General features: G+C 32.4%; 1 protein-coding gene and 2 long non-coding RNA genes across 3 annotated transcripts in view; 2 read left to right on the forward strand and 1 right to left on the reverse strand.

The window, feature by feature from the left end:
- The window catches only part of LOC135131548 (uncharacterized), a 79311-nt gene that overhangs the window by 22813 nt on the left and 31936 nt on the right, over positions 1 to 24562 (forward strand). The window lies entirely within an intron of this gene.
- On the forward strand, positions 12472 to 12849 carry LOC135122819 (uncharacterized). Its single transcript, XR_010279467.1, has 2 exons — positions 12472 to 12636; positions 12687 to 12849. It is a non-coding gene; the product is annotated as an uncharacterized LOC135122819 (long non-coding RNA).
- On the reverse strand, positions 12629 to 13498 carry LOC135122813 (uncharacterized). The gene is made up of 3 exons (XR_010279464.1): positions 13304 to 13498; positions 13123 to 13246; positions 12629 to 13074 (listed from the first exon to the last, which is right to left on the reverse strand). It is a non-coding gene; the product is annotated as an uncharacterized LOC135122813 (long non-coding RNA).

The following is a 24562-nucleotide window of genomic DNA, read 5'->3' on the forward strand; positions in this document are numbered from 1 at the left end:
AGAAAAGACGACTGCCACTATTTTGTGTTTTTAATTCTGCGGTAGCCACATCAGCTGTCGTTTTATAGATGGTAGATAGTTAATTAGGCATGTGCTACATTCCGGTGATATATAATATGTTTGTTTCCATTAGGCCGTTTTAAAACACTTTTCCCTACTTTTACAGCATGCCTAGCTATAATTAAATATATATTATTTACAGTGTGCTGGTAAAAAACAATTTTAACTGTATTTAATTGATGATGTCAGAAATTTGACGCCATCAATATTTGTTTTAATGGAACCCTATTTTTTACTTCCCGAGCGTAACTAACCTCGGAAACGACTGGACGAATTGTCGTCCAATTTTAAATGTATTTTAGGATCATCGCATAGTGTAGAGTGTAGACTGTAATGTAGATGGTGAAACGCTAACCAAAATTTGTCTAATCATCACCAACAATTTAATAACGTCTACGTAAAATGTTTTTACGAATGATCACTTAAATTTTATAAAACAATACATTGCTGTACTTGTGGTTTATGAATCTACCTTGATTTTGTTTATTATTATTAGTTTTTTTATTGTGTAAATCATCTTGTTCTTTAGATACATTATACGAACATCCATTAGCACAGCAATGGTGCAGTGGTAGCACGTCCGCTTCTCAGGTGAGAAGTACATGGCAAAGTACCAGCGGACGACAGCTTTTTTTTTATCAAATTAAGAACGGTTTATCCTTTTTTCTCGAAAATTAGAGAATACAGCTCTGTTGCTGTTAATATTACACTGCACCTATTCAAATTGGTATAAATGTACTTACTAAAATCTTGATGAGTTTGTAACAAAATTTTGTTATGGAAAACTCACTTGAAACAGACACATAACATGCCTCTTTACCTATAGTTTAAACAATCTGCACGTATCTTTATTTTAAAATGTAGGAGTTTTCATAAAAAAATTAAATACGCATAATTAAATTTTATAATTTTTCGAAGCTCCATTTGTTCGACAGTGCGATATTTTCTATCTAAGTACATAACTTTAGACCAATTTATTCCTACATAAGAGTATTTTAAACTTGAGATAAATAATCGCAATTTATGTCTATCATACTTTTGTGTACAAAGAAAAACGTTATCAAAACATTCTTGAAGATATTCTCTTATTTCACCCGTCATATGAGCTGTGGCTCCATCTTGCCGGAAATGCACTCCCACCAACTAATTTTTCGTGGTGAGGATTTGAGTATCAGTTGCTCGTTAAAGTAAGCAAAAAACGTAATGAAACACATATTGGTCACCAGTGATCACATTGCTTTATCATACAGAACTATTAAAATTAGGACCATGGTGACAACAGTGGAGTTTAAGGTCGTACTAACTATAATAATCATTATTACAATGAACAAAAAATAAAAACAAAACAAAACGATTTCGGTGTAATTATTTATTTCTTAGTTCTGAGAAAAAGTTCATACGTTATAATCAACAGTCAAAACAAACTGATTAATAAGCGACGAAAATGATGAAGAATTAAACAGTAAAACTAAAATGTGTGGACGGAATGGATTAATATGATAAATTGATAATTCATCCACTGTGGTGGTATTTTCTTTAACTAGGGTGTTTGTTATTTTTGTAGCCAAAGTTACATCAACTAGTTAATAGACCTACAATTTGTATATTGTTCTACTTTCGTTTGTGTTGTAACAATAAAACCGATTCGAGTTTTGTGTCTGAAGTTTAACAACGAATATTGGCCAACTAACTATACTTAGTAGCCTTGCAAGAAAACGGTTGCATGTTTCATTATACTTTATCATATTGATAAATATAGCGGTTTATAAATCAGCTAAAAGATGAAAGAAACCTAAAAGTAACTATTTTTGGATGTCTTCAACCTTGATTCCGGACTATGCCACTCTTCCCGTACTATAACTCACCCTGAAGCTTTTACCTGATTACGCTCCGACTTAATGGAATTTGGCTAGATTATCTTGTAACCAAAATTAGAAGACACGTCAAAAACGCAATCCCACGTAGCAGCAACGAAACGAGTAAAAGCTCCAAGGGATCCTCCATTAAAATCGTGACGAGGATACAGGCAGCCATTTTTAACACAAGCATTAAAACAATTAAAAAGTACGAACGTGCGAGGATGTTGATGACTACGCACTCTTAGACGGATCAATTAGAGCTGCATACTAATAAGCCAACTAGTCATTCATGTGGAAATACTTCTCTAATTTATTGCTTAGTATGCTTCACTCTTTATCATTTTTCATTTCTCATATTAATTTGTTGCAAGTGCTTTCTACTCCTGTGGGCCGAACTGCGGTCTCTCCGGCCACCCAAAGGGCATTTAAAACATGAAATAACGCGGTTACTCCACTTACTTTGAGAATGCTAACCCTGTCAGGGGTTATGTTTTATTTGGTGGTTTTGCAGGAACCGGTTTAACGGCAGGAGACCGCAGTGGTAATCACGTATTCGTCTCGCATTTGCGACGTTTCGAATCCTGTCACGTTTAGGTTCTCGCTGTGCAATTCGTGGAAGTTTCATACTGGTCGCTCGTCTCACTCTATAAAGTCTTCTGCTCGATTGGTCGAAACAAAAACTTTGGAAAAACGGACCATAGTAGAAAAAAATTTCGAAGACGTGATATAGTGTGGACTTGGTGAGAATAGAACATGTTTTCGCCCAGCGTTAATTCCAGAAATACAAAACTTGTAACTTGTTCGTTTCGTCATCGTTCTGATTCACGATTTGTAAACTGACTCGGCGAACGTTGTTATCCTTGGAATTTGCAACGACAAGGAATTTTTTTGCTAACTGTGTAAATAAATCATTTGCGTACATTGGCGTTTACTTAGCTTCTATATTTTTATTTGAAACTACTTGCTAATTGTCTAAAATACATAAAGGATTACTTTGCGCTAAATTTTTATTGGACTGGAGTATTTTTATTCCAAATTTGAGGAAAGTCTAAAAACTTAAAATATATTTTTTGTTGGTAAGTTGCATTCATTTTTAAATTATTTTTTATAAAACCTAAATGACTACGCAAAGCATTGTGTAGCTAAAAGAGGACCGGTTCTAATAATAATAATAAAGTTTATTAACGGTTTTTTTTACCTTTACATAATATGTGTTAATCTAACACTATATAACGAACGAACAGTTTAAAAGAGGAAAACTTATTACAGAAGAAATCAACATTGTAGCAAACAGTATTACAACTTGCAAGAATTCCATTTAAAGAAGAGAATAGCGCATACAACTGATTACATGTATCAATATAGAACAACGGAGATTTCCTAATAACGTATTGAGGCACATTAAATTTAATAAGATCTAAAATTCCAGGACAGTCACAAATATTGTTTAAAATTTTATACATAAAACAGATTTTTAAATAAGTTCTGCGATCATTTAATTTACTTAACCCTAAATAAGTCATTGACATGTCAGGAGATTTACAGATATTGAGAGGAAGACGACGAGATATATACTTGACAAATTTAATTTGAATTAACTCAAGTCTATCAACATATGTTTTGTAATCAATCAATCAATTTTATCATATTTTTTAAAGTCTTACCAAAGTTTGTTAAAAGAGAAATTTTCAGCAGTATTAAAATGTTTGATCTGAAAGACATAGTAATATACGCATTCGAATTAACTTCGAAATCCAATGTGAACTGACAATAAGTTCAGACGCAGAGTATTAATTGATATTAAGAAATTTACGACGGTGGTGCCCTTAAGAGTAAAAATATAAAACAACAAATTTAATGTAATAAATTCAAGTAAAATGTAACAAACCAACTAGTGTTGTGTTCTATTTTTGCAAAAAAAGGAAATAACAGTCAATGTGTTTTAACACCATGCAGATAAATTTTAATATTTATATTTATTTCATTTATTTATTTATTTATTTTTCTAAAGGCACAAAACTATTTAGACTGGTAATCTTGGGCGTTATTTTTGAAAATTTCGCAGGAAGTGAAGAACTGTTAATAAAAAATTCTAGTGCCCTTTTTCTTTCTTTAATAAATCAGTAATTTAATGTGTAATAAAAATTCAGAAAACTGCCTTGTCAGTTCTACTTCTTTTTCAACCGGCTTTTGGTTTCTTGATTCTCTCAAGACTGTTGAGTCATCGAAAATCTTTTAGCTTAATATATTGTGGCTATCACATTACAATTTTTATGCAATATAAAGCTGATACCACTGCATTCAATTTTACGTAATTCGTTCAAATAAGCATCAAAAAGATAAAGTTGAAAAAAACGTCAATAACCTCACACAGTTTAATAATAACTCGACTACGAGTAATACAAGGCTATTTATTAAATACCATTTATATTAAGCATATTATGTTGCATTAAAAAATCCAAAACTGTACATTACGTTCATAACTATTCCAATTTCTTATCTTCTTTTGAAATATGTACCAAAAAATAAGAATATTATTACATAAAATACATATAAAATTGTTAATGAAGGCCCTAACTTCGAAAGCAAAACAGCAAGTTCTTTTAATGAATAAATATACAAAATGAAAAAAATCAAAATTGCATAACAACATTTCACAATGTAGCTTTGAAACTGCAAAACCGAATGCTCCGAAATATCGCAAACGTTTTACAATTCAATACACAAATTACTTTATAAAAAAAAGTAGACGTACAAAATACAGACAAAATAATTAGAATCTGATATTTTTCGTGATTCGTAATAAAAGGCCTAGGAATGAATAGCTTGTCAGTAAAGAACAGTTCAAACATTCGTGGAAGTCGATCATGTGCCAAACTCGAATTCGACCATATAGAATGTTGACCTGACTATTTCTTGTAAGTATCTCTATTCAGCGTCTCCAGATTGATTTTTTTGATGTCTCTACCAAAGCTATGAGGTCATTGTGTAGAACTTTAATCATCATTCAAGTTTTTTGTTTGCATATATTAGAAGACTGAATTAAAAAGAGACAAGTAAAAAAATGAAGTAAATCACAGATAGAATGCCAACAAGTCAATTTATTGCCAGTGTGTAGTGTTTTAAAAATCATTCTGTTGTTTGAGCAATTTTGTTCAGTTTGTTTGGTAATATTGTTTTCTTCTTTTTATCATTATTGTTGTTTTAGAATTTTAAAATAGTATTTGAACTAACCACAAAAATTTAATAAGTATTTAATAATCACTAAAATAGTTAGTCCTTATCAAAAATTTTGAACAAGTCCAATTTGTTGGATAAACTGCAAAATTCTTAAATTTTTATTAACTTTTGGCTAGAGACAGATCGATTAATTTTAATACACACAGTGTAACATTATAACAACAGTGTATTTCCAGAAATCAATTCTAAAAAATAAAAGCACAAACCTAATTGTATATCGTGGCATAATTTTCTATAAACATTTATTTGTTAGATTTTAGGGGCAACGTCAGCAACCAGTGTTCTGTAATCAGTTGAATCAGTTTTTCAAAAATTTGCCAAAGTTTTTAGCACTTCGTGAAATAAATTCTAAGAGAGACTACAAAATTTTACTACATATATGATTTTTATTTTTACGATATGAGTAAAATTCAAAATGTGGAGATATTGTTAAACCACAGCTTAAAGACTTGAAACTGATGTCATAAAATTTTGGTTTTAAAATAAAAACAAAATAAATTTTTATTTTCTATATACATATTATATACATATATCATTTCTTGGTATTTCGCCGTAGGTTAAAAGTTAACTCATCTTCTGAGCTGTTAGTATTCTCTCAAGTCACGTTAAAAGTCGTTTTTATACGCTTAAGCTTTTGATCTCTTTTACGGCGAATATAAATTGGATTGTAAATAAGGGACCCAATGTAAGCATATGGATTTTTTGTGGGTATAGCTAGGACCATAGGATTTTCAAGTTGCGCTCTCGCGTTTACTATTTTAAGATATTGATATTACACCTTCTAAGAAACTGTTCTTGAACCACTTGAAAACAATTACATTTCCTAGAAAATCTCGGCAGCGTAGGTACCACACATGTTATTAGAATCCATATAGAAAACGAGATCAAAAACGAATTGACTCCTCCAACATCCTCTCGAATACTTGCTCGCACTTCGGTGTTCAATAACCAATTTGCCACCCCTAAGGATTTAGGGCATTGAAGTGGCACAAATAACGAGGACGTCGAGGACAATTCCAATACGTCGATGAAATCATAAGTCGTAAATTGCCCGTTCCTGTGGGCGTGTTAACAGTCACTATCCGACACGAAGCCGTGCATTTTTAATATTAATTTGGCGAGCATGCAACCTGCTCTCCAACACGCTACCTGTCCAAGTGCGTGACATCATGGCATTCTTCGTGATCGTCCACCGATAGCGTGACGATTCATAGTCGTGTTAACGCATAACCACTTGCGTTAAGTTAGATGCTGTACAAGAGAACGAAAAAAAGACGTTCCTTTGATCCAAATTGATGCTACTAATGGTTGGATCTTCATTAAAGACGGTGCTTTTGTTTCTTGGCAACCACCCGTAGATAGCAGTCGGAAAACTTGTAGCAAATAGTCACACTAGCGTGACCACCTCGAATTAAGTGCAATCTGCATATGTGTATTTACTCGACAAGGGTTTTATGGTCATGCAAGTGGGATAGATAAAAATAAAAAGTTTTTTTTTTAAATAGAGAAATGACCTCGAACACGCCCGTTGCACGCACTTTTGGTTCATCGTTTTAAGGATGATATGGATAAAGTGAAAAATGTGGGAAATTTTCATGGAATTGGAAGACGAAGACATTCGCAGGAAAACAAAAGGATGTATAATCTGATTATTAGAGGTTATGTGAATCTTACGTTTCTAGTCAGGTTCTCTGGAATAATAAGGCATTGTGTAACTCATTTTTTCACATGAAGATGTTTTTTGTGGAGTACTCACTCACTAATAAAATATTGTTCTACGTAATCAAATTATCATACAAAAGAGGGTAGCACAGTTTGCTACTCCAGATGCATTTATTTGCAATGATTATTTACTTACTTACCTGGTGATATTTAATGCAATGTTTGAGGAAAATTTTACTTCTTGGTGGACTCATAATTCTTGCGAAAATTCTTCATTCATTAGTTATGTGCATCCGCGTTTATGTTCACCAAGGGTGACTACAAACAGCTTTACTGAGTAGTGTTATTATTTAATTGAAGGTTTATATGTATGGGTTTATGTATACATAATAGTTATTAATTTAAGTTTTTCTCTTTATTGACTACTATATCGTAACGTTCCTCAAAACACTCGTCGATATCTTTTTTGTGTTTTCGGTGTTTTGGGAACTAAACGTTGTAGGATTATTTACTAGAATTTATCTTCTTAGAATGATTGCACCGATAAGAAACAAAACAAAATCATGTGTTTGGCTGTATCATAATTTCGTAATATCTAGTTTGTTTTAAGGAAAAACAGCAGTTCCAAACCCAACTAAAAAGAATATGAAGAACTTGCTTTAGAGGGCTTACTTTGTACTTCTTGAGTATACCATGACACAAATATTGCGCGAATAAATACAGTATAATACACTATGCCTCACAACTGATTGCTTGTATTTGTTCAAACGGAAATGTGTGTAAAACATAAGGTTGTCTTCAATGTTGTTTTTTTTTTGCTGGATAAAAGATATTAGATCCATCAGCATCTGTAAATTTCAAAAATCTAATTTCTAAAAATAATTTTCTGTAAATGTTTCAAGTTTTCAAAGAACTCTTCAGCTTAACTCAAGTTTTTATGACCAAAAAGGCTTGCATTGTTGATTTTCAAGAATCTTTATTAACTAAAAAGTTAGAAACAGAAGTTTTTCACTCATTAAAATGTTAAATCAATATAACAGAAATTTTTAAAAGTCGTAGATATAAAAAGATTTATCGTGATATAATAAAGGCAAGCCTGATACGTAGTTTTTATATCTTTAGACCGTTTAATATTTCATAAAACTATTTGTTGCAGCATAAAACGTTATCAGGATTATAGGCAAGCCTCCTCCCCTTCTCTCCTCCTCCTCGCCTTGACATTCAAATTCACATACACGTTTCGTATTTTATATAGTTATGTAGTATAAAGTTCTTAAAGACATGTCAATAGTCTTAGACTTGGTTTTATTCTCATTAATGCCATAGATACTTCCATAAACTATTTACAATTTCCTAACCTTCCTACTTCTATATTTTTATTTTAAGTTAAGGACAACGAGCAAAAAATCCTGCAAACATGAATTTACGTTATTAACTAATACGGAAAATAACAAAAATCCCATACGCTATTTTTATAGAACACCAGGAATGTTGTCATTGGAACGAGATCTGGTTTGAAAAACGGAAAATTTTGCCTTAAGACACAATTCATGTTACGATGACTGGATTGGTAACTCCGAGTCTTTTTAGTGGTATATTATAAGTGGGTTTGATGTTTAGCCACAAAATGCTTTTTAGTATTTCTTTATACATTTACTGTCGTACCTACAAATTGTGGCACAGATAATGATAGTAGGTGTTGAATTGGAGTAAATTTTTACTAATTGTTATTAGACGTACCAAAGTTTTATTTTAATTTAATAATCTTCATTAACTTCTCAAAAAAAGAAAAAACAAGTGAAAATAGTTTTGAAAACAATAGAAAAGGTAATATTTTGGGACCAAAAAAGATTAGAATTTTTTAACAATCTTCCACAAATCAATTTTCACATTTAAGTTAGAAAATGATTCGCCAGTTGCAAGAAAAAAATCAATTTGACACTGTTGAAGAAACTAAAATCAGAGTACACTCAAAGCTTACCTGCCGTTATCGAAGTTCTTAGACCAAGAGGTTTTGTAATGCTTGGATCATTTCAAAAAACAATTTACTCCATTACGGTAAAAATGTGGTATATAGTTCCAGTTCCAAATTAATTAACACTGTAAGACACTCGTAACGGTAGAAAAATATTTTTCAGATTTATTATCTGCTTGGGTCCTTTGCCTGTAGGTTCTGCGAATGGAGTGGTAAATTATTGTCATTATTCTAAAATGTCCGTGGTGGTTCCCAGAAATCAGTTGATGGAGCTCCCCAATGTCAAAACCACAAGATAGCAAATAAACTTCTTCGACTTTTAAACGATATCTTTGATTCGTAAAACTAAAAAATTACTTTGATTCGGAAGGAGTAAAAACTCTACGAATAGTAAGTAACCTCTTGTATACAGTTGTATCAGAGACACATACTAAACGCAGCCTTGAGAGTCCTGGACAAGGTCAAACCCGCTAGTCTTCAAATCCTTGCTGGTCATGCTTCTGATGTTTAAAGTACATATCTCTTGCGGGTTTACATCAGACGTCTGCTCGATGGGTGTTAATTAACCTTTCTCGATTACAAAACAACTTTCCCAGACATTGTCCGAAGGTCTTCACAGTGCACAACCGTGGCGTTCCGCTCTTATAAACCCGCGACCTTCCTCTTGTCTTCGGTTCCCGCCTGTGAATTTACAAATTTACGTTTGCACGCTCCGCGACCACGGAATTTACGCTCGGTTGGCTGTTTTCAGATAGGGCAGATAAGAAACGACATTTGAATGAATTTCAGTCAAATGAAAACACAATTAACGCATACATAATGAGGAGGATTCGTTCCGGACGGCAAACGCTGCTAAACGATGCTTGGCATCTTTTAACAATGCAGACGTATTGTTTTCTTGATGTGATACCAAGACATTTTTTCCGTTCTTGGAAGATTTTACGCTTTTTTGACAGTTCCTATTAGTTATGCTCGCGTTCAGAGGCTCGATGTAACAACTGATTTAGGAAACATGATTGCTTCAAGGACACGCTTTGATTGAATTATTTATTTGATGGCGGTTGCTGGAAGTGCGTGGCATATCCTATCCGTGATGTAATTTCCAACGGAAAAAGACGGTGTCTTGTGGTAACAAAAGCACCAACGGCATTGGTCTCGATTAGATCGTTTCAATTTTGGTCTTGGGAACCTATTAACGAAGATTGATTTTTCTCGCCGAAATGGTACAAGGTGTGTACACTTATTTTGTAATATTATTTAACTTGACCTTAACCTCAGGTTTTTGCACCATCACATGATTAAACCGTCACAAAAAATTATCTAATCTAAATTTTTGTACGGATGTTCTCACGTAGTAACAAACAAGATACACGAAGTTATCTTAAACGCTTTAACGCATAGGTGTGGTAGATAGGTGTTAAACGGGTTCAAATGATGGATTATTGCTTGAAATGTATATTTGCTTGACTATTACTCTACAAAAAGACGTTATCATGAAATCCATTGAGACAGATATATTGAGCCAAATTGTAGCATAGAATGTGAATGCAGTATTAAGTATGTTGTTCTGTAGTATAAAGCCAATAAGTTTTTCCAAGACCGATTAGAGAATCTAAAGTGGAAGACATATGTCACACATGTATATACATAACTGAAACACAATCAAAAGCTCTATTAAAAAATTCGGACGGTAGGTTTTAATAGCTTAATCAAATATTAAACCCATACGTTCAATCAAAAGGCATTGACAGATTTTAGCAAAATGCTACTGTTTATCAATTTTGAAAATTATGTAATGTGTTAATGAAAGGTCCTTTTGGATACTCGAGGTTTGTAAATTTTCAAAGTTTAAATATACTTGAAAGTTTGTTTTTATTCCAATTTACTTAGCGATAATCGTATTTTAACAGTTATATCACTTAAGCTAGTTTCAATGTTATTTTTTTTATATTTACGCCCATTATCTTCGTCCTTTCAAGTTGCTAATGCACATGTCTGACATTCTGTGAACAATCTGAAAGGTACTTAGTCGTCCTTAAACTGGGAACAATTGTTTGCATGGCATACGCTAAACACTTGAATGCATAATGTACAATTACATGAGTAAAAACTCTTGAAACATGACTGTTGCATTAAATTTTAACGCTGTATGCTTTAGAGTTACGACTCTTGAGTTCGTAGCGTGGACAGAACTCCCTTATGCAAATACTCGGAATTGGTTGGCATTTATTCAACATTCTATTGTACTGTCACGCTTAAATTTACCCTTCTTATAGTTCTATCTATCGAACAAACATTACTGAAGAGCAGATTCCATGCATAAATTGCTTAATTATAAATAAGGTTTTTTTTTATATATGTTACCCATTGCGTAATGTAAGTTTTAAAGTTTTAAGAGTTATTTTTTTTATTTTCCAATGCCTTTCATTTCATTCTCCACAGACAGGTTTTCTTGGCAAGGCAGTTAATTAGTCTTTTCCAGCAACAATGTTTAAAAGTTCTTTTCTCACCGTAATTTTGATTAAACTTAGCATCAAAACTCCATCACCTTGAAAAATTAAAGATATCATATCCCAGAAAATTTATTGTGAACTGTCAAATGAGTAAAATTTGAAAGCTTGTTATTTTTTAAGAAAATGGCAAAATAATAAAAATACTCTCATTAGTATTAAAAAAATATAAAATTCAAAATTGTAAAGACTACGTTTACAACGTTAAATTGATATACATACACCACTTTTAGCTGACTAAAATTAATTTTGACATCTACTAGCGGTTGATCCAAGGCTAGTTAGACAGAACTTTTCTCACCCCTGAACATGTTTATTTTTTACGAAAAATTATAAAATTTGATTTTACCAATAATCGTCAATATTTTAACAAGGACAGGTACAGTTAAATCCATAAGGTTGTAACCACTCGTTAAATTGTAAGGTTGGCATTACAGCCAATGGTGTTTTTCACATGAACAGATTGGTAACGGCGCATGTGTCAAAATTTGACAATTACGCACGAGAGAGTTTTATTTAAATATCTCACAGTTTGTTATTAAACCATATCATTGAAAAATGGTACGAACACGGCATATTGTGATAAATAAGCAGATGAAAATGGCACTTGCCAACTGCCACAATGAATTGAAACTTGCTTATCCCCAAGCATCCTCCCGAGAACTTGAATTCAAGCTTGTAAAAATCTTTTCAGTATGTAGTTATTCTTATACCATGGAAAGAGAGTACTCTATTATGAGAGTAACGCATCGACATTCGGAACTTTTTTCATGTTATTACAACATGGTGGTCTGTCGAAGGACTTTTAGTTTTAACTACCTCAAGTTGAAAGTGTGTATCCCGCTTTTTAGTACAACATTGTCTTTTCAAGTTTTATACCCACTCTTTATATACTACACAATACAACTAAATGTCCCTCATTAAATTCAAGCACTGCATACTTTCCCTGTAAACTTATTATTAATTGCTATTCTTTCCATAGTGTTCCTAATGTCAAGCCTACAAAATTATAACCCAACACCAATCTGGAGAACCGTTACAAGAAGCAAAGTGGAAACCAAAACAAAAATCGTAGTGGTATTCAAATTTGGAATTTAAAGATGATCTAACCTACCGTATATTTGACAAACCAAAAAAAATTAGTTTTTTACTCTTCAGGATTTGTTTATTTTTGCGAAAGAACATCCAGAATATACAGCAAGTTTAAATACTTTACGTCGAGTATTAAAATCCATGGGATTCAGATTTAAGAAAGTTAACAACAGAAAAATAATTGCTTTTTGGTTATTTGGTCTATGTGTTCCCAATGTTTCTAACCACTCCTGTAACAGTAAGTTTAAATAAGCCGTCAAATTATTTTCAACATACTTATTATTTTAGCCTCTGAATTTTGTGAAGTTACATTTTGTTCATTATTACCACTAAAATCCTCAGGGCGGAGGAGCATAGCCAGACCTATCGCCTTCAACCAAATTCCTTGTACATTTTGTAAATAATAAGTAGTACCAAATATTAGAGTTATTAAACATAACATTAAAGACTTGTTGGTGTCCCATTTTTTTGATGAAAAATTGGTCATCCGTTGCGACTAATTAAGGTGATCTACCCATTATAGCCAATTTTGTTGTTGCTCGCGAGATTGATCATTTCAGTCGAGAGAGCTGGTCCTTCGAGTCATATCATATCATAGTTAGCCACACATATAATTATCATGTATACTCATGTACAATAATTTAAACAAATTCTGAATATCTCAGTTATTCCCCATCTGTAAAGTAATTTTGATGAAGCAGCAACAATAAATAATTCAATTCACCTTGTTTTTTTACCAGTCCAATATTTGATTTCATTCGTGACCACAATATTTTTGGGTTCATTTTATCGTAATTCGTAAACGTATCGACTGCAAGTCTAAATTACAGCAGGTGGAATTCTTCTTTCTACAGATGAAAGATAAAACACGTTTCTATTTATCGTTGCTCTTGTATCATAATTACCATGAAGACTCAGGTTATCCTGTTTTTATTGAAAATTGTTTATCAATTTTTACAATATTGCGACAAGTTACAATGATAATTATGAAATAACCTGTGCAGGAGTGCAAGAACTGCAGTGAACTCGAACGTAATCATGTGTCGCGAATACATGAATGAACTGACATTATATTGACAGGTCACCAGATTTGTCACCAGGTTACTAAAAAACAGATTTACACTGAATAATTTTTTAAAATTTACACTAGGGAGTGGTTACAACCTTATGGATTTGAGTTTATATGAATTTGGATAGATAAATTTGTATTTACTATTCCAAAGATTTCTGAATGGCCATTTTTGATTGATTAGTTCTAAAAATATTAATGCATTGATTAACCACAAGCATAAATATTTAAAATGATACATTACATAATATTTTACGCATTTAAGATTCTGCATTAACTTCTGAGACGTCATCATTTTTTTATTTTCATTGGAAGTGATAAAAGCATAAATTTTGATTAACGATTTACCATGTTTCCGATAACCTTAAAACGTATACAAAATTTTAGAGCATTCGGCGAAGTGGTTTCGTAATTTTTTTTTTTCAAAAATCTGGATATCTCGGATCAATCAATACGAATTCATAAACCACAAGTATGAGGGTATGTTATTTTATTTTTTATATTCATTTTTGTTTGAGTAAGTACAGATTGCAGTAAAAAATCTATAATTACCTAAATAATTTTAGCTTTATTCTAAGAATCTGAGGATACTCGAATTTATTGTATAACTGCAGAGTGAGTAAATAAAATAAATCCTGTTGTACATATTATGATTTTTTTTAACAGACGAACTTAATACACCTTTGTAAAAATTATGTTGATGACATAGAAGAATATAATGGAATATAATTAGATTGCGCCAACAGTTTTAGAAAAATTAAAGTTATGAAAGTTTTTGTAAAGTTTTTTTATTACCTAATGCAACTTTTACTCTTCTACGCTTTTAAAACTGTTAACTATCGCTACTACTTTTATTCCCATCTGCATTCTGTTGTTTTTGTGCTGTACCTCACTCACACTCGGCTCTTCATTCACATTTCCCAAATTTTCCGGAAAATAACCTGAACGACCGTACAAAAAATGTAATTTCACGTTCCATTTACAACCTAAAGTTTTAAATTTCTCCATCCTGTTATCCACGATAGCTACATTACTTATGTTTTTTAGTCACTTCAGCTTCTTCTCCAGATGTAGTCATTACTATAAATTTTCTAGCCAAGCTTAGTTTCCGAATCGGGATCTCACTAATACGCCCGCTTTTACGTTTTGGTGTTATGAGATGGTAGTTTGAAACAATGCTATCTAAAAGAAATTCCTCCCTTTTTAATATCCGCCAAGTTGTTTCATTATTCCAAATTTACTACAAAGTGGAAATAAAGAAAAGTGTTTTGGATTTAAAAGAACCTCTTCGCGTTGTTTCCTAAGCCTGATACAAGAAATGGCTTTGGCGTTTGGAGTTGGATATGTTAATAAAAACTGACCAAGAAACAAGTGTGAAACTTAACATATAACATTCAGTTTGATTTTTTTTCGTAGGTTCCACAAGATATAGTAAAGGATGTCTAAATTATTTACGCAACCACAAAACTCCATCTTCAAATACAGTGTTATATTAACGTTAAATGTGGCGTTACAATTGCACTGTAAATTTATGTAAGTGCTAGTAGTCAGGTTTTGACATTTTCTGTCAGTTCAACGTGGTCATCGTGTATGATTATGCAAACTAAACGACTTTATGCATGCTCGTAACCTCCCATGATCGATTTCAGGAAAATTAATAACAAGTCCATACCTGTTTGTAATGAGTTATGCAACATGACGTATATTCCTAATTTCAGTAATTAAAAAACATTTTTAATTTAAACATAACACGTAAGAACAGCTTTTATTTTTGAAATATGTATGAAAGTATGTGACCAGAAAAATCATAAATTTTGCTAATATCAGAAATCGTACTGCCCAACTTTGTGCAAATGCGAAAGATGGCAATTTCCCAAACAACATCGAACGCCCATACCAACAAAATAAAACAAGGCTGTCGAGTTTAAATTATTGTTAACAATTAATGTTTTAATAATAATAGATTAAATATAAGTAAATATACTGTACTGTACAAGAAAAGTTGTCTACCAACTGCATAAAATTTTCGCTCGTTTCGACTCTCACTATTAGCAACTAAATTCTCATTTGACAGTCATCAAGCTCGTGTGTGTGGTTAGAAATTCATCAAAGCTCAAGTGGCACAGAACTAATAGTTGAACATTGACTTTCTATTTTGGTGGAAGTTTCTTTGGGTAGCTTCACTGTGATTTTATCCCGAAGTATGTTTGATCAATCGATATATCTGAAATGAATTCGATAACGTAAACAATTAAGTGGAAGTATTTAATAAAAAGTTACAGGTTAGAAACGATAAAGAGATACATACGGTACATAAGAGAAAAAAAAGTTGGCAATTAAAACAATTTCTTCAATTTCTTCGGGTACTGATTTGCCCCGCACCAATACATAGATTGGAATAGCCTGCAGAATTAACTACAATCTCTAATTTGAAATTATCAAAAATTATGAATAAAAATCGTTTCTTCAAAAAAAAAAAAAAACTCAGAAAGTGGAATAATAATAAGAAGTATTAGGAAAAAATTTGTTCAATATTTCGGCGAAGTACACCTGTTTGAAAATTGGGAAAAGTTGATTCTTTGATAGTCGCTTTCGTTGATCAAATAATAATATTTTTCTTGTTGAGTAGATCATATTACTACGAAATTTATTAATTTTGATTGTGGTAAAGATTGTCAGCTCCGGAGCTTTGCAGTTGCTTAATTTTCACTAACCGGATTTTTGTCGGACGAGCCAAAAAACAACCCTGTGGGTCATTTATATTCCGGAGCCAGGATCAATAGAGGCGCTTTTCTGTATTCCGGGCAGGTCCTAGCCGTGTCGGAACGAAATTCCACCGTTCCAGAGGGAAACTTCACGCGGCCATTCTTTCTTCATTACGTTTAAGATAAATTTGTTTCATTTTTTCAGTCCCAACTTAGAACCGCTGCTACTGAATCCTGCATTTAAATTGCCTTTTTCAAAGCCGTATGATATGAAAAGAGAATATTTAACGAGGGTAGAGAAATTAAGTTTGCTCGTCACTATATTAAATAAAAATATTCTACGCATTTACAGTAGTATCTAATTCAGTGGCGTTAATTAATTTTGATGCAATTATCAAAAAATACGGTTTGGTTAATCCATTCGATGCGGAACAGTAACGGTTCAAAATTTTACTTTAAAATTGAAAAAAAAGTTAAGTGCGGACATAACTGGAACGCTCGTAGCGCGCTGATGTTTTAATTGAGTAAAAAATTGTGTAGATTGGTCATCCATGAGCAGCAGGCGTGACGGCGGCACAGCGGCAACGTTGCGTATCATTTTAAACATGACGGATTTTTTATGTCCGCGCTAGAATGGAGTTCAAGGACTGATGACGTATTTTCCCCGTCTTCCACCCGCACACTACGAGCCGGCAATTGCACACAAACAGCATCGGAGTGAGCCATGGATGTCTATTTGCGTTGGCCGCGTTGCCACGTTCACGCGTTTCCTAAGCCGCCCAGACCTGCTACAATGCGGACTCCCCACCCTCGAGATATTTCTGACTCATTTTATTTATTACATGTTTATTTTTGAAATCTAAGTGGTTTTACCGCTAATTTGTACACACATAACGTGTAAACATAGGACGCCCCTGCACGATTTTTAACGTATGTGTTTATTATGTGAATTCTGAGAACAGCAGTTTACTTTATTCTTTGCATAGCTGAAACAAAATTGATGCGAAGTTTTCAACGAATGTTAACCTTTTGGGTTATTCTTTGCAGAGCTGAAATGACTCACTCTAGTCTACTGCTTGTATATTTGTACGAGAAGGTGCACTTGTCTATTCATAAATTCAATCCAGATAACTTTCCGGTAAATTAATTTTGTGGTGTCTCACTCAATTCCGTATACTGCTTTGTATGTCATGACCATAGAATAAATTTATGCTGTTTAGATTTGCACGATTGTAAATAATAGTTGCGAATTTGAATATTTAATATATGTATAGCCAAAAATCATAATACTGCAGTCTGGAATTATTATTTTCTGAAAAGTTAGTATTTCACTACCCGTTATCATATTGTATTAGTTGTAAGCTAAAATGTATGCTAAGACAAAACGATTTTAAATCGATGGAAAAAAAACAAACAAATACATATTTTTTAAAATGATTTCCTTTTGATTAAATTTTACTTTTTGAACATCAGTCAACGTGTCGTATACGTCAAGGTAACTCCTGAAAGTCAGACCCCTGTAGAAAGAGGGAGGGTAATAAATCGCAGATTTATCGCGTATATATTTCCCACAACTTCCGCATAAAACGACGGCAAATTTATTATTTCCGAAATATTTAGTGTATCCTTCATACTTGTTCGAAAATATAATTTTTATTTTTCAGATGTAGATATTAACTCGTGCCAAATAGCGTAATAACGTTTCCCCCTCGGTTTTTCAAATACTAACTTGACAAGTATTTCCTTCGTCTAAATAGTAATTTAGACTAATAGTTTGGGAAAGCCTGCTTCCCGCATGAAGGCTTGTTTGCGGCACGACTGAAGGGAGTTATTTATAAACAACGACGTTGACAGCGCTGCAAACACGTCACTTGCAAGCTACTTTAAAGTTACCATAGCAATGGAAAGTAAAAAACACGCGTGCGGGAAATTCGACCTCCTGCATCTTGGTGAGCGCGCGAAATTCATAAAAAAAGTCACGAGTGAAAATACAAATTATACGATGGCATATGTGCAAAATAAAGCCTCTTATGGAGACATCGTCCCATTTACAGTGTTGTAGAAAAAGAAGGAAACTTTTGTTTTTAAATAGACGTAGTGCTTTTCACATGCACATTATCCTAGCTGACATTATATATTTAAAGGCGGTAATTCGAAGGCAACAGTCACTACATTTTTACCCGCATTCAACCCGCCATGAAACCTCAATACTAAAGGACTGATAATCTATTAAAAAAAATCTAGTCGCGTGACATATGGGAAGAAGAAAAAGACTGAAACAACAATCATGTATATATTTGATACGTCTTAAATAATGTATCTTTTCAGCTACTAATTTTTACAGCGTGCTGCATGACAGTAAACTTTTAAAGAAACAAGACATTTTCCAAATTAATCGGGTTATTAATTCTAATTCGCACGTGTGTTCAATATAATAATATTCTGCGAAAAATGGAAACTTTGTGGTGAGTAATTTTTATATATTTGGATTTACCGACATCAGTTTTGGTGAATTTACTTTAATCGTTTACCAATAATTTCTCTACGCTGATAGTATCAGTGGTATCACTTTACGATATTTTTTCATGAGTTAGAAAAATCGTATTGTTAAATAAAATGCCTTAATTTGTCGTAGTCCCCTATATGTCCATTTCACAAGTGACGATTTTTTTTATAGTACCAGCGAATTATTTATGATATAATTTTGTGTTTAATTTCACAGAAAGGAAAAATCTTGATTAAGTTGTTATTATAAGTTAGTCAAGAATCGATGCTATAAAATATTGATGACTCTTGACATTTTTGTTACTACAGGTTATAGACAATTTATTATTACTTTAATCAATTGTGTCAATTAAGTCTGCAAATGTCACGATTATAGAAAAGTGGTTACCTCATTTAACGATGATGAAACTATTGGAAGAGCCTGTAAAAATATATGTACGTTAAGTGAAAAGATTAGATGATGAGATTAATTTTAGATTTATTTTCGAAGTTCAATAAATATTAATTAATCGAGTAGTTTTCCTCTAACATTTATAAAAATGTATCTATGGAAATTGCGACATTTGGTCGACAAAATATTTTAGCGGGTATTGAACTCTACACTAACTTTTTGCCTGCAAAGAATTTTTTGCTTGTGAAATGGTTAATATCTGAGTAGATCATAAGATTAATAAGATACGGAATATTGGACCTATAAAAATGTAATATGGTGAAGTGTGAAGTTCTGCGACCATCATTATCGATTTGGTCCAAACTATACATATGCACAAAAAATGTTTGAACAAAAAAAGAAAAGAGAATTTGTATAGAAATTACCAGTCTACAACGTATTCATTATATTTGAAATTTAATCGCATAATCTTCTGGCAGATTTATTTTTATAACACTGAAACTATCAACTATAAGATAATATAAATATATTAAAATATTTTTTTAGCAAACCGTATGTATTTAAATGTGTTCAGACGTTTATGATCCTGATTTATTACTCGGAGTGCAGATGACTGATAAGACTTATAAAAATTCTTATCCGATAATTTGGACTATTGACGTTATCTTAATAGCGTTGTCTTAAATGGTCAGAGATATAAGGCTGCTCTATTTTTTTAATCGTCTGACACCAAGCCGACATCCGATAAAGGTTTTAAGAGTAATACTATATATCTAATAAATGCAAATAATTGTGGAGTAGAATTTGAACTTGAATTTGCGAACTGTCTCAACCAATATTGAATAAAATGATCGATCCTTTGCTTCAAGTGTTTCTAAGTTTCATTATTAAATTAAAAATATAACAAAAATGGCACGATCAAAACAAATTTATTTATTTTAACCGAACTATCATCCCAAGAGGAAAACCCTTAATTTTGAATCATTAAAGAATGTCTAAATTTTAATTTTCTCTTCGACAACTTCAATGCGTATTGATAATATTTTATAAATAATGTATTATCGTTGTTTGTGGGCTTCTTGATGATAGTTGTCACCACTTCCTTCCCGCCAAAACAATGATTATCTTCATAAAATGCGACCAAAGATATATTTCATTGAAATTTTTGCAATACTCACCAATGACGTCATTATTTTAAGAAATTCAAGTTGTAGATGTCACAACAACTCATATCCTCTTGGTTTAACTTAGGTGTAGAGTGGAAAATATTTTATCATAGAAACTTATACACCTGCTGTTGCCATAATATTACGATTTGCGTAAACGATGGCTAGGCGATCAACCTTGTAAATATTTAATAAATCATGTGGTTTAGAGAAGTAAATGTTACGCAGTGTTTATATTATTAGTATATATTAAGGCGATGTGTCATAGAGGCGTTACGAGAGATTGATCACTTCGAAACTGTGTATACAAAAGTATAATTCTAAAGCAGTAGTACCCAAATAGTGCTAACTACATATTACTCCAGCAAGTTCCAATAGTTCCGGTGAATTCCAAATACATAGTTGCACTTCTTTATAATAATAAGTCCACTAGTTCCGAAATCGTTCTCTCAATTTCATTAGTGCAGTAATTTAAGGAGCAGGCAAAACCGCATTTGCTTGACCATGCTGCAGCTTCTCTCTTTTACACTATTCATGAATACATATATACAAAATCGTATAATGTCGATTAGATCACTGAACTGAGATCTGTCACTGGTAATTCTAGTAATACTTAAAAGAGCATTATGATGTCAAAAAATATAACAATAATTCTGGTCAATCAAATCCTCTACAAAAACAATACTTGTTGCATAAGTGTCAAAAAAAGACTTATTTATGGATTTACGAAACATAATTACAGCCCTGGAATCATTTATTTACTCTGCTGTCACCTCATCAAAATAAACTTAATTTTTATGCGGTTAAATACCATGTCACGCATTAGTTGTAAATAACAATTTTTTCAAATTCCTAATAACCCTCGTTGTGTAGATCAACATTATTTTATATAACCAAAAAATGAAAGCAATTTGCGGACAAAGTAAAAAGCTACTCCACTTTTTGTGATCTTTTGATGTACTTGATGAAGCGTCTGTTTCCAACAGATTTCTTGTAATGGTACAGTTAAAACTTTACTGTAATTACTACAGATTTACAAAATTAGCCATATTTGTTTATTATTATTATTATTTCAATTAATCATCCTTATTACTTTTGCATTAATATCTAACCACACACTTTTTTGGTTCAAACTTCAAGGAACTCTGATTTAAAAGGTCTGAAACAGTCAAACCACAGATCTAAGTCTGTATCTACAACATCCTCCGCGCACCGTGTTATGAAATGAAATCACAGTGATGCCTGCATAGCATAATAAATACAGTCACTATATCGAGTATGAATTCAGTGACGTCACACTACGAATTTTTGAATGCCATTTTGTGGCCATTGAGATCGATCTCAATGCGGTTTTCACTGCTATTCCTACGATTATTTTTACTCCCCTATTATTAGTTCTTCAGATTTTCTGTTTTCACCACCATAAACGTTGATCCTTTTAAACGATTAGACCTACAAATCTCTGCGTCACAAAGGAAGGTGCCTTCGGCATCTCTTCTTAAATTCCTTCGTCTGCTTATTCTTCAATTATGTAATCATTCGTCGCCGCCGCCTTCAGAATATTAATGGGAGGTCGTATTGCCAAAAAGCTAGTGCAAAAGGTGAAGGGGACTCGTGGGGCCGTTACACCGTTACAGCAACGGTGCGGCATTTGGTGCGGCGGTCACTCGGTCTACTCTTCATCACTCCGAAGACGATTGCAAGATGATGTTGAACCCGCTACTCAGCCTTCGTAAAACGCATACCTGACTTACTTCTTGCAGTAAAAGGTGTGGTTTTGTAAAAAGGATTATGTAGGCGACTCATATTTTAATTCCTTGATTAATTGTGAGCCGTGAAGGAGCCAGTTTCAGGAACACGTTACGAAACCTGATTGGTTTTGCACTCGTTACGGGTATTTTCCAAAGTCGAGACAGGTTCTTTCTGCAAGAAGTTGTATTACGCAGATTGTGGCTAGTGTTATCAGGACAACCCGTGATAGGAGGAAGCAAGTGACCAACGAAAAGTACAGAGAAATCTGGGATTTCATGGTCTTTTCAATTGATGTTTTTTTTTTGTAAGGGGGGTTTACATTTCAGCCAACTTATATCACATAAGTTTTAAATAATTAGGCCGTAATGTTATACCATTTTGAACTAGTAACTTACTTCAGTGTAGTACTAATTCAATGAGGAGTTTGAAAAAATAATTATAAAGCAACAAACTGAGCACATTGAGGAATTAGTTGAGAATCAATAGAGAATTTTTGCCAACTCCGAAGGGATTATTATCCACTAAATTAATTAAAACTGTATTAAATTTCAAACAAGCAGGATGAAGCCTCTATTTTTAGGCCGTCAAAAAACTTTGGTAAACCAAAAAAACACTAATTACCTAATTTTTTAAAAAGTTGAAAACTTTTTACTGTGTTTTTATAACTTTGAATTTTGAATAACCGTCTCTCCTGATATTGTATTTAAAAAGAAATTGCCCCGAGGTTATTTAGACTGAACTTCCCTCGCTCCAGAAGTACAGCACAACATACTCAGCTTTTTTGTTGGGTTTTCCATTAGAAACTTTCGTGATCTTAGAAAGGACACGTATACCAATTTGGATACGTGCTGCATAATACTAATAATCACATTACCGTATTCCCAAATTTTCCAGAGTATGAGATGAGCCGTTACTGATCAATTAAATAAGTTGCCTAATTCATACAATTTTTTTCATCACCCTGAATAAATAATTCTAGAAAATATGAATACCAGTGTAATAATAATATTTTCTACGATATGCACGATTTATTCGACAAAATTTTATATGTCATCAATTTTGTGGGCGGGTAAATGGATAAATTTTGTTTAACGATTTACCATACTTAACGATGGTCTTAAAATGTTTTTACAAAATTTTGAGTTTTTTTTTCAAAAATCTGAATTTCTAGGGTTTAAGGTCATAGTGTAATTAACGTTACAAGGAAACACTTATTTTACGGTATGAGTGAGACGATTCCACCGGAGGGAGCCGAGTCCTGCCCGAAACAAATGCTGTAAAAGTGTTCACAGACGTATGCCATTATGTATTCTATTTCATACTATCAACAATTATTTAAATAAAATGTTTCAATTAAATATTTTCAATAGCAGAAAATTTTAATCTTTTTGTGGCATTCCTAGCAACGGCTCTTTAGCAATAAAGTATCGGAATTTGACACAGTATGAAATAAAAAATCAACACAAATGTACGAATATGTTATTTTATAAAATTTAATTAAACTTAATATGAAAAAATTTAAGGTGACGTCATCACATTGTTGGTGATTAATTTATATACAATATTCTTTTATAAGATCTTAGACTTACCTTCTCAGTATTTCTATTGTCATTGAATTTCTTGGGAACATGCATTTTTGTGTCTGACAAACAATTTTGCATTTCTAAAATAAAATTTAAATAAATCGAAGCCACAGTTAATGAACAGAGGTAAACTTTGCAAACTCAAATTTGACTGAAAAAAACAAATGAAGATATTGGACGTGTCTCTTCAATATCTGTGGTAACTTTGATGTCATGGACCTTTCAAATTTGTTGTGAACGTTGTTGCTTAAAAATATTGTCCATCAAACCATATTATAATTAATAATTTTATTGCAAAAATTTACAGACAGAAAAAGTTACATTTAAAGAACTCTAAGAAAAGTAAATCACAAGAAATTGTGTGTTCTAATTTCCAATAGATGAATATAGGCGTCGTTTTGTGATTGTTGCGTGGATAAACCTACTGAACCAGACATATGCATCCAAAAAATGGTAAGCTGACTTATTGTCTTATTTATATCTGCGTCATCTCTGCTTCTAGAAGAAAATTTAGGTCACACTTTCTATAGATATACGTAAATAAAACAGTAGACATGAAAGATTTTTACAAAAATAGTTTTTGCCTTTAAATAGTAATTTAACTGATTATTATTAATGAACGATTAAAAATTGCCTGCTTTTTCAAGAATTTTTTTAATATGCCAGAAAAGTTCGAGGGACTTGTTTATATAGAGAACCGTAAATTAGGAAATATTTACTTTTTTAGATAAATCATGTAATGTATAAACATGCGATAAGAAGTTATTTAAATATATAAAAGACACAAAAAGCAATAAAAAATTGTTTTTCTCATACACATGACGGAGTCATACTGGTCTGTAGTGTTTGTTGTTGATAAGATAAAGCTTAATATTAAAGCGATGCCCTAAATAACCCAGTGATAAAACATATGCACACGAATCCGATAAGATAATTAATTTTTATCTCGGATTGTCTAATAGAAGAATAAGAGATCTGTGCGTTATAACAATT

Source organism: Zophobas morio, unplaced genomic scaffold, assembly GCF_036711695.1.
Source record: "Zophobas morio isolate AGI-343-1 ecotype UQ-CSIRO unplaced genomic scaffold, CSIRO_AGI_Zmor_V1 ptg000002l, whole genome shotgun sequence".
In the NCBI taxonomy this organism is placed as follows: Eukaryota; Metazoa; Arthropoda; class Insecta; order Coleoptera; family Tenebrionidae; genus Zophobas; species Zophobas morio.